This window comes from Benincasa hispida, unplaced genomic scaffold (genome assembly GCF_009727055.1).
Source record: "Benincasa hispida cultivar B227 unplaced genomic scaffold, ASM972705v1 Contig285, whole genome shotgun sequence".
NCBI lineage: Eukaryota > Viridiplantae > Streptophyta > Magnoliopsida > Cucurbitales > Cucurbitaceae > Benincasa > Benincasa hispida.
Window position 1 is genome coordinate 83,328 of NW_024064780.1, and position 18,277 is coordinate 101,604.

General features: G+C 35.2%; 1 protein-coding gene across 1 annotated transcript in view; it reads right to left on the reverse strand.

The window, feature by feature from the left end:
* The window catches only part of LOC120069217, a 56,834-nt gene that overhangs the window by 37,681 nt on the left and 876 nt on the right, over positions 1-18,277 (reverse strand). The gene's annotated exons all lie outside the window — the stretch shown is intronic.

The window sequence follows — 18,277 nt, forward strand, 5'->3', positions numbered from 1 at the left end:
GAAAGTGAAACTTTTACTTTTGTGAGCAAGTGAAAGATTTTAAATGAATATTAAAAAGCCACAATCCTTTAAAAACAAAATATGGACCATTTACGTCTCTATCAAAACTTAAATTTACAAAGCATGTCATTAATTAATATAAATTATATATAATTATTAATATTGAACTCACAAGAATTGAAAAATTACTATATTTATATAATTACTGGCTCTAGTTATAACTATGGGTGATTTTTTAATATAAGAAAATAAACCAAAATATTTACAAATACGATAAATTGTGATATTTTATTATTATTTATAAATATTTTCAACGATTTTCTTATTTAAAAGTATTTTCCTACAATTAAATCTTAAATAAAGAAAATACTTAAACTCTTTTTAACAATTCAATGGATTAAGTTCAAGAATAATGTAACTTTTGAATGTAATGAAAAAAATAGTGTATATAGGAAAGAAATTACAAAACTATGGTGGAACAAAAAAGTTGATAAAAATAGGATAACAAAATCGTATATCCGTACACGATTACAGGATCCACGATTTCCATATTTTTATTTTTTTCGTAATTTTTCATATTAATAAGTTTTCATATAAAAAAAATTTGAGACCAAACTCATGGACGAGGTCCACGATTTCCATATTTTTATTTTTTTTTTAATTATTTTCACAATTTTCCATATTAATAAGTTACCATATAAGAAAATTCAAGAAAAATTTGAATTAATTACATGTCGTTATTGTATTAATTTATGCATTAAATGAAAATTTAATGAAAGGTATATATATATATATATATATCTTTTTTTAATAAAAAATCTTGAGGTGAAATTTTGGAATATACAAAAGATTCAATTTTTGTTGGTCGGTAAATTTAAATTTGCTTCATCCAACGAATTTATTAATGTAATATCATATTCATATTCTCACTTAAAAGAAAAAAAAAACTCGACTTCATGTTAATGATAGTAGTTTATTTTTTAAAAAAGAAAATGAAAGGGTTTGTTTTCAAAATCCATAAATATTAAAACCAATTCTATTTTTGTAAATACTTTCAAATCAATCCTATTTTTGTCAATAAATATTAAAATAATATTATTTAAAAAAAATCCAATTCAATATACGGTTACCTCATTTAAAAATGAGAATTAATCGTGTAAAAAACAAGCGGGCCTTAATCCACTAATTTTCTAAATAATGTCCTAAGCCTCATCTATTTCGTTTCATTTCATCGATGTATAAAGCTCTATCCACCCCACCTTCATCCCAACTCTGTTTCATCTCCCCCTATGTATTCATCCTCCCCTTTGGTCAAGATTTTTTGTTTTAATTTTGTCTTCATTATAGTTTTTCTTCTTCTTTTTAGTAATTAGATTAGATTCAAATGTCATTATTGGCTAAGATAGGTTTTATTGGATCATGAAAAATGAATTGATAATTGGGAATTATTCAAATCAATGAAAGTGAAAGTTTTATTTTTTTTACCAAGTTGAAAGATTAGTAAATGGATATTTAAAAGCCACAATCCTTAAAAAAAACATTTTTGGACCATTTTAGATCACTAAATTTTAAGAAGGAAAATGTGAGAAGGTTAAAATTCATGTATTTGAAAGCTAATATTTAAAAGTTTAATGTGATCTATAAAATATATTATACTTGAAAAAAAGATAATATCGATTAAAAAAACTTTAAAACATCTTTGGAGGGATACATGCATTTAGTTACATTTTTATGATTAATACGTATAAACCATTTTATTAATAAAACAACGTAAATAAAAAAACAAAAAAGGGAATTGAATGAAGAAAGAAAAGAAAAAACCTAAAACAATATAATGGAACCAACGTGGAATTATTTAAATTAGCAATTAATTACTATTACATTTGCATTGAAATTACAACAATATCACCAAAGTATTAATGAAATTTGTTGTGATGAAAGGGCGTAATTGGCACAAAAAGTTTCTCCCTATTTTAGCATAGTTGGCATAAAAAGATTCTCTCCATTGTGCCATTTATATATGCTATAGATAAAGATATAAGATTTTTCTTTTTGTTAAAAACAATATATATAATATTGTAAAATTGCAATAGGTTACCATTTCAATTTAAGTATTAATGTCATGTCAAAAACTTTTCTATACAATATTAATTTGCAGATAAAAGTAAAAGTATTTTGTTGAAAATTTTTACACATTTTATAAAGTGCTAGATTAGGATAACAAACTTCTCTACCAACTTGGTTTTTTGCCTTCCAACCGCAGAAGAAGGAGAAATAATTTCTTTAGAATAGAGATATCGTTCTTACTTATATTTTTAAAATTATCTCGATTTCTATTTTAATTCCCACCAAAAAAAAATTCACATCTCCAACTAAAACAAATGGTAAGGTTACATATTGAGTGTCTTATTTTTTGTGGCATATATTTGTTACCAATTTCAATTTAAAAATATTAGGTCAAAATGGATTTTTTGTTCCTGAGATTTGAAGTTGATGTCTAGTTGGTTCATAGGAATTTCAATAAAACATTTTTAGCCCTTGAGGTTTTAAAAATAATTCTAAATGGTTCCTAAGAAAAAGAGTCAAAAGAGCTTAACTCAATAGTAATTGACATGACCTTTTATCCTGAGACAGGAGGTTTGATCTCTTGTCTCTATAATTATTGTACTAAAAAAACTAACAAAAAAATGATGTGGCTGTTAAATTATGAGGTAGCTAGCTAATTTGGGAAAATTTATTAATATTTTTAATCATGTGACCATCTCTCCCTCTTTTCTACTATCTCCACTTCGGTTAACCTTTCGTTGTTGCCTCTGCCCCTTTCCCATTGTCACAATGCTTCGTAGGGTGAAGAACAAAGGAGAAGAAGCTTCCTTCTTTCAAGTTCTGATATGGAGAAGATTCTTTAGAAGAAGTAACCTCCTTTTTTTAATGAAAAATCCCATTGCAACCACAATACATGACTGAGATCGAATCGAAATTCTACTCTCTGAAAAATGGGCTTCTTTCAAAGAAAGTAATATTAGCTATTTTTTTTTAAGAAAAAAAAAGTGAGTTTAGCTATTTTTAGTGAGAGTGGTAGCTATTCTTCTTGTTTGTCCATAATATATTTTATGATCATGTTCTTTTCTTTGTTCTATTACTTTGTGGTAAACTTATTTGATAATTAATATTACTTACTAAAAAAATGCTTATTTGATATTAGGCAACTCGGAATCTTTCGACTTCATAGGATACATATACTCAAGTATTTTTTATCAGTTTCAGTTTAAAAATCTAACACCTATTGTAACGACTCGACTTTTAAACATTTATTAATAGGACGTTACTACATGCATGTATAGACTTTAAATGAAAATTTTAACTCTTTGCTCAAATAAAAAAAATGATTTCATATGTCAAATAAAATTAATAAAATTTCATGAAAGCAACTTAAACATTTGTTCGAGATCCCCCCTTAAAAACATAAATTTAAAACAGAAAAACATTTAAGAACTTGAAAATTTAACATGAAAAGTTCTAGAATTTCAAATACCGAAATTCGTTTCAAACATGAAAACATGAAGGTATGAGTGGAAGCTTCTGTTTGGTCCTAATGGCACGGTTATGGATTCTTTTTGTCATTCGTTGGTTCATCGTTGCCTTTACCTCAAACGCATATCATAAGAAATTGCGAGTATAAAAATATCTAGCAAGTGACCCATTACTAGGGCCACTAGGTGAATTTGTTAGCCTTCTTATTAAGGCATAAGTGTCCATCACATATCATAGGTATAAGCATAGGCATATGCATAAGGGGCGAACCCAGAGACACACTTTCATAGGTAGTGATCTAGAAGGAACACATATTATGGAAGTCTAGTAAACTCGAAGGTGTTGAGGTTAATGCCATAAATCTTAGTGGGTCCTATAGTTTGTAATTGTAATATACAAACAATTCATTTATCTAATAAAATCTTAGGCATTTTATATGATATTTAGTAGCATTAAGCCACAAAACCATAAGCTAAGATCCAAGGTTGACTTCTGTAACTTGAACATGTACGTGGAGACTGATAACAGGCAGAAATGCACGTTATCATAGTGCTAAGTTCTTAAACAATGTTGGCTTGCGTTGATAAAACATGTTAAATTGCGTCCATCAAGCATCAATTTCATAATATTGCAGTTGCATGCATTTATCGCATAGGAACAGTTGATTTTTGTGTTTTTATGCAGAATATGCGTTGACGCAATGCAAAAATTGCGATCATAGAAAATCATTGGTCGAGGTAACTTCACCACAAGGCTTTGCGATGATTGTGTTCACAAACATTTGCTCGAGAAGGATTGTCGCAACTTGATCAACGTAACATGGTGGACGCATCCGCGTGAAAGGCTAATTAATCATGATGGGACAAAAAGTTGATGATAGTCGAATCCGAATTAAGTTGACAATCGATAACGATCATAAGTATATTCAGCTTTTCGATGACAAATATTCGGCACATCAGTCAAGAATTAAAGCAGTCCCATATGTGCAATCATGAGAGAGAAGCCGACTTTCACCCTGGATGTTCTATAAATACCAAGGGCATCCTTTAGAAGAGGGGTTCACCATTCATTAGTTCGAAATTCATACGTTCGCACGTCTTTGTTCATAGCGTTGCTTTCATTTTAAAGCGGATGCGAGAGAGGAAGGTGGTGTCGGCAGATCATTCCGGTAAGCTTGGGAGAGCGCTAGAAGCTTCAAGGACAGAAAGAGGGTCGACGCCTGTAGAAGCAAGAACATCTTTGGAACCGAATAGAGATTGACAGTGTAAAAGCCTCGATCAGCAAGGAATTGCTACTAGGATCTTTACCTTTATCTTCCATTGTTATTTTCTACTCAAACTCATTTATAAAAATGAAATTTTCTTCTCTATATCTGTTCACTCTCTGTTATTTACGCATAAGTAGCTAAATCAGTTGAAAGGGTAGAGAAGCATTTAGTTAGCACAACTAGGAAATCTTCATTGTGATTGTCTTGTATTATGTATGCTTCATTCGTCCATTAGAGATACTCAGGAGGGTAGTTTAAGGATAGGATCTAGGCTTGGGAAGGTCAAGTTAGAATCTAGGCTCAAAAGAGCCAGGTTAGAACGTATAATCAAGAGATAAAAGCTTAGAAATAAGCACTATTTGTTATCAACGTATCGCATGCATCCTAGAGATAGGATATGATTGTATGCGGTCACCTTGCCTTTATGCATTTTGCATCATCACATAGGAAAAGAGTAAAGACTTAGGGATAAGCTCTATGGACACTTTTGCATTCAACACATGCGTCCTAGACTTAGGAGCATCGCATTTGTATTGAAAAATGACTTGTTGTGCATGGTTATAGCATGATCGCATAGTTTGATGCATTCCCAAATAACGCTAACTAAAGATCTTCTCAACCCGTTCATCTGCATACTTTATTTTTTAGTGCATCTATCACACAACTAACTTTTCTCAAATCCGCCGCATTATTTTATTTTTCATTAACGCAATCAACAACAAACCCACAATTAATTGAGTTACTGGTTACTGCAAATTTTTCATAAAATTACCAACGCAATCTATTTTCACAAGTCCCTGAGTTTGACCCTAAACTTACCAGGAAACTCAGTGGAATTTACACTTGGATTCCGCTGAGGAAACTTAAGTGCACAATGCAATTTCACCATCGCATATCATCCATAATTCACTTCATAAAAATTAAGTATCAAGTTTTTGGCGCCGTTGCCGGGGATTTCGGCAAAATAGAGTGCTAACAATAATTTTTTGATTTCTTTGCAGACTCTCAATCTCTAGCAAATTACAACCCGGAGATTGAGAGAACTTTTAGACGGAGACTGAGAGACTGCCAACAACAACCACAATCAGATAAAGAAGAGATGGAGGAGCAGCCTAGAAACGGAGCACCAAATGATAACAATGTCATGGCGAATCCAATCCTGATGGCAAATGATCGTAATAGACCCATTAGGGACTATGCATCATCAAACCTCTATGATTTCTCTTCAGGAATTATGAGGCCTGCCCTCGATGGAAGTCGATTCAAAATGAAGTCGGTGATGCTGCAAATGATCCAGACTGCAGGACAATTGAGGAAGGTGTGGCGAGGACCCGCACGCCCACCTCCGAAGCTTTATTGAAATCTACAATACTTTTGTGTTCCCGAACATCTCTGCCAAAGAAATTCGACTAACTTTGTTCCCATTTTCTCTCTGTGATCAGGCTAGAAAATGGGCATATTCTCTCGAACCGAGAGAGATCACTTCTTGGGAATAGGTCGTGGATAAGTTTGTGAAGAAATACTTTCCACCTACTGAGAATGCCAGACGAAGGAAACTCATTACAAATTTCCAACCCGTGGTGCAAAAAGAAGGGCCACCAGGATTCTTCCCACGCAACAACGGTCAAATGAACAATCAAGCAAGTAGTTCACAACCACCGCAATCCTCTTTCTTGGAAAGCCTATTGAAGCAATACATAGAGAAAAACAAAATTGTGCTTCAAAGTTAGGCTACGTCCATCCGCAATCTAGAATTACAGATGGACCAGATTGCGAGTGAGTTGAAAAGTAGACCACAAAGGGCTCTGCCGAGTTTAACAGAACTCCCATGCAACCCGGGGGATCAGGTAAAGAGCAATGTACGGTTGTGACATTACGAAGTGGGAAGACTGTGGAGGGAAAAAAGAAAGAGCAGTCGGACAGCTCTCATTGCGGTTGAACTTGGGATTGCGGTGATGCAAGAAGAAGAAAGAGAAAAATAAGCAGTAGAACCAGAGGTTGCGTCGACCTCAAAGTCAACTGAGACTGGAACCGTGAAAGTGCAGTTACCCCCTTTCCCACAGAGACTAAGGAAGATAAAGAACGAAGAGGTACAGTACCAATGCTTTCTGTCTATATTAAAACAATTACATATTAATATTCCTTTTAGTGAAGCGATTGAGGAGATGCTTGCCTACGCAAAGTTTCTGAAGGATATGGTAATTAAGAAGAGAGAAGCTGGTAAGTTTACCACGGTGGCATTAACTCAGAGTTCAAAATCAATTATTCCACCGAAGATGAGCGATCTTGGGAGCTTTACTATTCCTTGCTCCATAGGAGAACTGTACATCGGGAAATCTCTAGGTGACCTGGGAACCAACATAAATTTGATGCCTCTATCAATCTTTAGGCAGCTGAATGTGGGGCAACTTGTGCCCACAACGGTGACTCTCCAACTGGCCAACAGATCTCTAGTTCATCCAAAGGGAAAGGTGAAGGACGTGCAGATAACTATTGACAAATTTATCCTACCAGTCGACTTCATCATATTGGATTACGAGGCTAACAAAGATGTGCCCATCATTCTGGGGTGACCATTTTTATCAACAGGACGTGCTCAGATTGATGTGCATAAAGGGGAAATCACCTTGAGTATCAACGGACAGAAGCTCAAGTTTAACATAATTCGTGCCATGGAGTTTCCGGATGAAGAAGACCTGCATGACTCAGATGACGACCAGAATTCGATTGAAGAAGAAAAGTTTGATGAAGAGAATGAAGAAGAGGATGCCAGCGCATCCATTGCTTCTTGTAATGCAATCACAACAAAAATAAGCAAGGAAGAAGAAATGATCGCAAATCAAGAAAACGAGTCAACAGAAAAAGAAGAAAGAAAAACAACGCAACCATCCCTAATAGAACCACCAACACTGGAATTAAAGACCCTACCGACCCATTTAAAGTACGCATTTTTGGGGCAGAATGAGAAGTTGCCTATTATTATTTCCTCTGCACTCAACGAAGATCAGAAGAATGTGTTGATGAGCATTCTAAGGAAACATGTGCGAGCAATTGGCTAGACGCTCGCTGACATTAGAGGAATTAGCCCTGCATATTGTATACACCGCATTCGTCTTGAAGAGGACTACAAAGCAACAATTGAACATCAACATAGACTACGATGAAAGAGGTCATCAAGAAGAAGATCATTAAATGGTTAGATGTGAGCATCATCTATCCTATAGCAGATAGCACATGGGTCAACCTCATGCAGTGTGTGCCAAAAAAGGGCGGCATGACGGTAGTCCCAAATGAAAATAATGAATTAATACCGCAAAGGACCATCACTAGGTGGCGCATTTTCATGGAATATCGCAAGCTGAATGCGGCCACAAAGAAAAATCATTTCCCTTTGCCATTCATTGATAAAACGGTAGACCATCTAGCTAGAAATGATTTTTATTGCTTTCTGGATGGTTATGCCGGGTACAACCAGATTATGATAGCTCTAGAAGATCAAGACAAGACCGCATTCACCTGCCCATATGGGATATTTTCTTTTCACCGCATGCCGTTTGGCCTCTGCAATGCGCCAAGTACGTTCCAAAGGCGCATGATGGCCATCTTTTCAGATTATCTCGAGGACTCTGTGGAAATCTTTATAGACAAATTCTCTATTTATGGGAACACATATAAAGTCTGTCTAGCCAACTTAGAGAAGATATTGAAGAGATGCGAAGAGACGAATCTGGTGCTCAATTGGGAAAAATGTCATTTCATGGTGAAGGAGGGCATAGTGTTGGGACATAAGGTTTCCCGGGATGGGTTGGAGGTGGACAAAGCAAAAATCGAAGCAATTGAAAAACTTCCACCTCCAACAAGCGTGAAGGCTATAAGAAGCTTCTTGGGGCATGCTGGATTCCACAGACGCTTTGTCAATGATTTTTCAAATATAGCATGACCATTGAGTGCATTGTTAGAGGCTGATAGAAACTTTGATTTTGATAACAACTGCCTCAACACATTCCGAGTTTTGAAGAATGCGCTGATTACCGCACCCGTACTAATTGCACCTGATTGGACACTATCTTTTGAAATTATGTGCGATGCAAGCGGGTATGCGATGGGAGCAGCTCTGGCACAAAAGAGAAAAACAACTTTGCATCCCATCGCATATGTGAGTAAAACATTAAATCCTGCTCAGACAAATTATACCACCACAGAGAAAGAGATTCTTGCGGTAATTTTTGCGTTGGAAAAATTTTGGGCATATCTGTTGGGAACAAGGGTACTCATCCATACTGATCATTCGATATAAAATACTTAATGACCAAGAAGGATGCAAAGCCGAGGTTGATCAGATGGGTTCTCCTCCTTCAAGAATTTGATATTGAAATAATTGACTGGAAGGGGACAAAGAACTAAGTTGTAGATCACTTGTCTAGATTAGAAAATCCAGAGGTTGACCGCAATGGGTCTGAGGTGAGTGCGGTGTTCCCGGATGAGCAGCTATTCCATGTTGAAGAATTTCCCTGGTATGCAGACATAGTCAATTATCTGGTTTGCGAGCAATTTCCTGAAGATTACATCTACCACCAACAAAGAAAGCTCAAATATGAATGCAAACATTACTATTGGGATGAACTGAATCTGTATAAAAGAGGGGCATACCATATTTTTCGATTATGCGTACCAAATGCTGCTCAACAACACATATTATCGCAATGTCACGACTCACCATATGGTGGGCACTTTGGAGGACAGCACACCGCAGCCAAAGTCTTACAGAGTGGATTCTTTTGGCCTACATTGTTCAAGGATGCAACTGACTACGCAATGAAGTGTGATCAGTGCCAACACACAGGTAACATTTCACAAAAACATGTAATGTCGATGAACACTATCTTGGAGCTTGAATTGTTCAACGTATGAGGGATTGATTTCATGGGACCATTCCCTCCCTCGAATGGTAAACATTATATTTTATTAGTCATCGATTATGTATCCAAGTGGGTAGAGGCAATAGCATGCATCACACGTGATGCAGCGGTGGTCTCCCAATTCCTGAAGAAACATATTTTCACTCGTTTTGACACTTCCCATGCCATCATAAGTGATGAAGGGTCCCACTTTGTCAACCGTAATATCAAGGAGCTACTGTGCAAATACAATATTCTCCACAAAGCAGCCACCGCATACCACTCACAGAAGAATGGTCAAGTCGAGGTGTCCAATCGAGAAATCAAGATAATACTTGAGAAGGTAGTAAGGCCTTCGCGAACAGATTGGGTAACAAAGCTTGACGATGCGTTATGGGCATACCAGACTGCATTTAAAACACCCATAGGTATGTCCCCATATGCGTTGGTATTTGGTAAGACATGTCATTTGCTTTTGGAGCTGGAATATAAGGCACTGTGGGCGGTAAAGAAGCTGAACTTTGATTTGAAGAAAGCAGGAGAAGCGAGAGAAATGCAACTGGTCGAGCTAGAAGAATGGAGGATTAACATATATGAAAATGCGAAGATTTATAAAGAGCGCACCAAGCGCTGGAATGACAAACGCATATGCGGTAAGAACCCCCAAGTCGGGCAAAAGGTCTTACTCTTCACTCACGTCTGTGGCTCTTCTCGGGAAAATTAAAATCACGCTGGTTCGGACCATTCATCATTAAAAAAATATTCCAACATGGTGCGGTGGAGCTGATCACTGAAGATGGAAGCTGTACATTTAAGGTTAAGGGACAGTGAGTGAAGGCACATTGCGGAGGTGATTTCCAGCCAGAAAAGACCTCCGTGAAGCTGAAAAACCCGGAATACCCTGTGTTTGGTTCTTGAACTCTCATTCCTTCGTCACTTTAATCATCATTTATCTATCTACATTTTACTTGTTATTACTTTTGTTAAAAAAAAAAAGGGAGATTGCGATAATGAATTTTGTTTTGTTCAAAATAATTTGACCCTCTCTCTATTTTTCTTACAACGATTAAGGCATAGGATTGCGGAGATGTTATATAAAGCAGCAAATTATCTCACTCCATCACCGCAATCCAAAGAAGAGAGATCGCCGCAAAGATGGATGCATTAATACACAATGCGGACGACAACGCAAATTTGGGAGTGTATTCTTCCTTATCCTTATTTCAAATTTTGCGCTATCACATCGCATGTTAGTTTTTAAAAATTTTATCACCGCATCCTCTTTGATTACCGCAATCATCTGACATAGATAAATTTAATGAATAGTCGTATGCTGTTTCGTTGCCAAGTATGATTTCAATGATGAAAAACATGCTTCTATTTCTTTCATATATACTAAGTCTTCTTAACTTTAAGATAGTCACTACATAAAATATTTCTAGAAGTTAGGGGTTTGCTAGCTTTCTTTCAAACTCTCTTTACGAAGCTTTCTAAGAACATCGCATGACTTATATCAATCTTTTGGCAATGAGGATATTGCCATATTTTAAATTTGAGGGTAAGGTATTTATTTTCGATCTTGCTATTTTGAAAAAAAGAATTGAGAATGACAACTCCACTGTCAACGCAATGGGAAACCTATGTTGATAAGAGTTAAGTTGTGAAAGGCACTTACCCGTAGTTGGATTTATACATGACACATATGGGGGCAAGCGAAAACGAAAGTAAGTCATCAGGATCAATGCATAAATAAATGACCATAACTCCACTACAAAGAAGGTATGAGTTCAGTCTAAGAAAGAGCGCATTGCTCGTAGTTGGATGTCCGCATGACACACGTGGGGGCATACAGGTAGATCATGTTCAAGCTAAGATCCAAGGTTGTCTTCTGTAACTTGAACATGTATGTGGAGATATACAGGTAGATCATGTTCAAGCGATAACCTAAACAGTTTGTAGTAGATGAATAAGGTTGGGTACCTTATCCTAGTGACACTATGAATAAGACCCACTTTATAGTTGTTGCAATTGTTGTAAAGTGCTACAAATGATCTGATCCTGATCATTCATATGGAGACATGAGAGCGTGGGTATTCTATACAAAGAGTTTGTATAAGACCGGACCACAAAATGAAGTCTCGCTATATAACAACGTTGGTAGAAGAGACTTACATTTCATCAGGATGACCATAGGTGTCTTGACCTAAATCTTGATTGAGTTTTGAACTCCTGCCTTTGAAGGCGGTCTTTTGATTTGCATGGGTGAGAGTGGCCAGTTCGCCGACTGAATATGCCTACAATTTTGGGGATTCTTCTGATTAGAGAGCTGGAAACACAACTACACTAGAAAAAAATCACTCATTCTCTATAGTTAGAGTAAGTAGAGAAATTTCTCCCTTAAGGTTTGATTCCGAACTTGAACAATGTGGTGTCCACTACAAGAACTATGGGTTTTAATATGGGTTGACAATCGACATTAAAGGGCTTTAATAACACTGTCTTTAATGTCGGTTGCAACTGAAGCCTAGAATCCATTAAAGCCCTTTAAACCGACATTGAAGTCCAGAATCTATGTCCATTTTTTCAATTATTGTCTGTTTTTTTTTAAAATTTCGTTGTTGAATCCATTTTTAATATCGGTCAAAACGTTAAAAACGACATTATAAGTCTCGTATTGGGTCAAGAAATGTCCGTCATTGTTTTTTATTAAAAAATATAAAAAAAATTTACATGGCAAGCCATCAATATTTGTCTTCCACCTATGAATTTATCTACAAACAAGAATTAATATTTCCAATCTATTACATATACTCATCAAATATGAAATAAGCACACTAATCACCAACATTTGTATAACAATAAAAGACTTTCATAGAATACTTACACCAAGCCATCATTTCTCTCATTCACAAATATCAATTAGTACTAATTCCATGAATACTTAACACCAAATACCCCATAAACACAAAAATATTATACATAAATCTTCCAATAAAAAGATCATGGTTAGATAAATTTGCATTCATTCTAAGCAAACATTTACATTCTATTGAGACAAAAAACAAGAAGTACATCCTTACACAAATCGCCAACAAAACTTGCCCATTGGGTTTGAATTACGTCAATCTCTCCTTGGATATATGCATTTTTCGTATTGAACTACAAAGAGAAATCTCTCCATGTCTAATAACTTTGATCTATACCATTAAAAAATCAATGATCTCTTATTCTGTTCACATTTAGAGTCTTTGCATTCACACACTTCAAACATGGACAACTCATGTCATTCGGTATATTTGAATGTTTTAGACAATTTTTAATAAACATCTCGACCCCTAAACCATACTCAGCTGACATTCTGTTCATTTTCATCCATGACTTATCCTTGATTGTAAAATATGCAACTTAATCTACAAAAAAGAAAAATAATAAGGAAAAATTTAAAAGCATAAAATTATGATTGTAAAATATACAACATCAACAAATTTAAAGAAGTTTAATCATTGAAACAAAACATACAATTAATGAAATTTCCAACTTTTTATATATGTATATATAATTTAGCCCATTGAGTATTGTCCTTTTTGGTTTTATCTTATATTTATTCATGTATCTTATGTTTCCTTATTCTCCAAATTATGCAAAAGCCAAGCGAATAAGTATTATTTATCGATTAATATTATTCTTCTTATTTACGCCACTTCCTGTACCGTTGCCATCTCTTTCTATAAACCAAACGAATACCCTTTCAAATATTCAAAACAAAGCAAAAGGGCACAACTTCATCTTCTTCTCAAATTCTTATTTTATTTACTTGTCTCTTTGATGATCCTATAAATATCATTAACAAGCTTTCCACTACACAACACCATTGTATTCCGTTTTCTTCACCACCTTTTCTCTCAAATATAACCAAAAACATTTCAAATAACTCCTAAATAACACTTGAACCACACCAATCAATAATTAACAAATTTCAAGACTACCAACCAAGTATATATTCTTCAACTAATTTAATTCTAGCATTTCAAAATTTCAATAAGCTTAATCATTAAAATAAAAATAAAATGAATTAAATAACTTTAAATTAATAAATTGAAAATTCATATGAAAATAAAATTATACCTTTCCAAGCAAACAACTTAAACAACCCACAAACTTGAAGAGATCCAAACCGGAGCTCAAAGATTGGAACGCCGGCGAGCACCGAACTTTTGCGAACAGGGTTGAGACGATAGGTCTGAGAAACAGCGAGTTGACCATGACACCGGTGACCCACCTCTATGATCGAAACTAGCTGGACCGAAACCCCACTTAAAGAACACGCCACTTAAAGAACACAGAACTTAAAGAACGCGCCGACGAAGAATGTTTGACTTCTGTAGCTAAGGCAAAGAAACCCTGGCAAAGAACGTTAGACTCCAAGAAAGCCCATGCGCCGATGAAGAACACTCTGAGAAAGTGCACGTGGCGACGAAAACAAACCAAAAAATGACCGAAGAACACCCACGATGATGACCCACCACCAGAAGAAGCCCACGACGACGGAGATGTAATGAAAACCGGTGACAACAACCCACGGGAACACCTCGAGAACACCCACGTGCCGACGAAAACCAACTGAAAACCCACGAACTGATGTGCACGACCAAGCTAAGAGCATTGGTGATGACAACCCATGAACTGAAGGCAACCGACCCAGCTGAAAGAGGAAAGGGTTTGGCGTAAGAGAGGGTTTGGTAAAGTGAAGTGAAAGGAGAAAGAAGACCTTTGAAATGGATTTTTAATAAAATTAAAAAAACTGAGAGGACTTTAATGTCGGTTTTAAATCGAAATTGTAGCCCATCTTCAATGTCGGTTTAAAACCGACATTAAAGATCCATTTTTTTTAAAACCGATATTATACATCCGAGAGCACTTTTTTCAATCGACATTAAAGCCCAAAATTGTTGTAGTGGCCACACCCTCTCCTGGTCCGAGAGGGGTTTGGTCATAGTTGAACTATGACTTATTCTTCATTATATGGATCAGTGGTACTTAAGGAATTAGATGTAACTACAGGGTCAAAACGGTAATTTTAGTCCAATTGTACTAACGAGCAATTTGTAAATGATCAACACACCGTTGATTGGTTATATCTAATTGACACAGAAATATATATGTAGTGCGAAGAGTGCAGTTGTCGATCTTTAGTGGAATGATCGACAATTAATAGAAGTTGGTTAATTTAATTAAAGACTTTAATTAATTAATCAAGTACCATTGGAGCTTCAAATTATAGGTTCATAAGGTCATCTTAGTAGCTCAATTATGATTATAAAGAATCAAAGTATTTTTGGATTAATTTGATTTGTCCAAATTAATTGAGAAAATTAATTATATATGATATAATTAATATAATGTATTTGATATATTATAATATAAAGTTTTATTTGAGAAGAAATAAATATTTGAATATGATTCAAACATGAATTATACGAATATGATTCATATAAAAACTATAGATTAAATTTAATATAAATTTGATTGATGTTAAATACTGTAGGTTAAATGAGAGAATAATAGACTATAGCTTATATTATATGTAATAATATAAACTATAGTTTATGTGTTATATTTGATATAACATAAAATTTATTACATATACTTATATTAAAGAGATTCATATATATATATATATATGTTAGTTTAAATTAAATTAAAAATTTTTTTTACATTAATTTAAATTAAGCTCTACCCACTTTCTCATTTTAATGGGAGAATCAGTTTTGCAATTTTATTATTCTTCTTGTCACATAAGAGACTTTGATTTAATACAGAACACACACAAAAAAGGTTCTCTATTTCATCTCATACTCTTCCCCTACCAAAATTCAAAGAGAAGCCCACAAAACTCTCCTTTGAATTCTCACGTTTCGAGCATATAGAGGTAATCCATTGGTGGTGTCCAAGCCAGTGCTCGTGAGTTTGTGGAAGGAGTACGATTCGTTGTGTTTGTGCTGTGCATACGAAAGGAGTTGTGAAGGTTTTGTGACTTCAAGGGTAAGTATGACTTCTCCTTTGTTCTTTTCTTTTATTCTATAAAAGCATGCTAGGATTGGATGTTTATCATGCCTTGTTTCCATCACAACTCTGATTTATTTATATTATGTAAAATGTAATTAAGAGACAAGGTGCATGTTACGCTCCCGCACGATTTTTCCAAACTTTCAATTGGTATCAGAGCCAGGTTGAGTCTCTTGATTTTTTTTTCTAAACATTAAAATCATAATTAAGGTGGATGCATTAAGATCTACATGGTTGATGTATGTTCTGTTTGTTTGCATTGTGGATGTTTACGAAATCGACATATTATGTTGTTTTCTGCTTTAATTTCCTACGTTTGTAAGGGCTCGTTCTATTTTTAATGGCATTTATTCACACTATCGAGTCTGTATTCATGTCTGTGTCAATTGGATCGTGATTTTGGCTTCAATTTGGAGAAGACGGAGCATTTCTAATGAATTCAAAAGACGGCAGTAGCCCAAAGCGCAACTATGCTCTTGCGCAGCTCTGTGATGCTCGAGGAAAAACACACGGAACATAGTGGCACTCTTCAAGAGCGTCATGGCGCTGTGTGGCTTTCCGTTGAGCACCCATGTGCTTTGGCTATAGCACTACGATGCACCAATAAATTGAACCAGAGCACAGCGGCACTCTCCCTTAGTGCCACTGCGCTTTGATAGCACTAAAAATGTGTTATTTTCCTCTTCTTAATTTTAGGTCGTTACTACAAACTGTTTAGGTTATCGCTTGAACATGATCTACCTATATGTCTCCACATACATGTTCAAATTACAGAAGACAACCTTGGATCTTAGTTTATGCTTGCACCGATAGAGGAATCTAACTACTGGTTTTTAAGAGAATTTCTAACTGTCTGGGCTCAAAGTGTCTAACTCTTGATTTTGCAGGTGACTTCTCCTTTTATAGGCAAATCTCACCAACTTAGTGATTTGATTGCATTAATTTCCATACCCTGGAACAACCGCCTGCCACTTCTTATATGTTTAGACGCCGTCAATCAAATGCCCATACCTGCAAGTGGTGATTTGACACGAACTGCACAAGCCAAGTATATCTTTCATGCATCGAACATTCTTGGATGCATACTCCTTGCATTGGCCTTAACTGAAACACTTAGTAAATTTTTTTTATTCCTGCGTTGAAATCATTAGTGAAGCAACTTTTTACTAAAAATGATACTTTTGTACGCGTTTATCACATGTATGGAATTTCATGTGTTTTCCTTCATAATAAGTGTGTTTATATCAATAATGATCCTAATTATTCCAACTTTGAGAGAAAAATAACTTGTATTTCTCCAAGTTATCAGAAATCAGTAAGCAAAATGTCAAAAATATTAAGTTTTAAAAAGGTGAGGCTTTTTTCATTTTAGACCTCAAAAATGGATAACCATACCATTTTCTCACATAAAATTTACTAATATTTTGCAATTCTCCAGCATTTTTTTGCCACAAATATGAAGAGTTTTTTTTTTGTATGGATGGCCTCATTTGGGAGACCCAAATGAAAAATGACCACCTGTAGAAAAAGTAATGGAAAGTGGCCTTCTACTGGCGTCATTCATGTATTATTTTGCTGCTTCGTCCCTGAGATGCACCTCCTGCGCCTGCCACTACCAAGGACTCGATCGTCGATGGCTTGTTACTCGTTCTTCAATGGCTCATTACTCGTTCCACTGGCTCGTCACATGATCCTCAATGCACAGTCACTCGATACCGGAATGCATTGTCACTCGGTACGTTTGCAATCGATACGTGTATACTTGATCATAGTCATGTCATACTTGATACTTGATTAATGTATACTTGATCATTTTGAATTTCCCGTGCCGTGGGAGAACCTGCTCTGTAGTTAAAGCTCATGTACGAACATACAAAAATTGGAGAATTTTCTAACTATTCTCACTACTCTTTCAAATCAATTTCGTGAAATGTGATATATATATATATATATATATTTTGATTTAACTAAGAACAAATATAACTGAAACACAAAAGAGAAAACCGAGCTCACTATCCCTCCAAAAAATCCACTTCACAAAACATGTTTTTCTAGACAGAGATCAAGTTATAAAGGCATTTAGATCATTTCACTATATTGTCTCACATCTTAAGTAAGTAAATGTGCTAGTTTTTTTCTCATTTTTTGCTCACATTTTTTACTTTTTCAACGCTGTGCGAGACATACGAACCTAGCAAAGAGAACGAGTGAGTGTGAGTTTGTGAGTGTGGACTGAGACATGTGAGTAGCTCCCGATGGAGCGAGGATGAGAGGAGAGAAAGCTATGAAACAGTAAGCATCAAGTTAAAAATATCAAATATCAAGTGACGAGCGTCGAGTATCGAGTAACGAAGAGCGAGTAGCGAGGATTATGTATAGCAAGTATTTAACAATAACCAATTTTCCTAATTGCTCACTATGTATATTGCTTTTTTTGAAGGATGGAGAAGTATATGTTCTTACATCATGGTGGTACATGGGACGACACAAAATAGCGCCATACTGGAGGTCG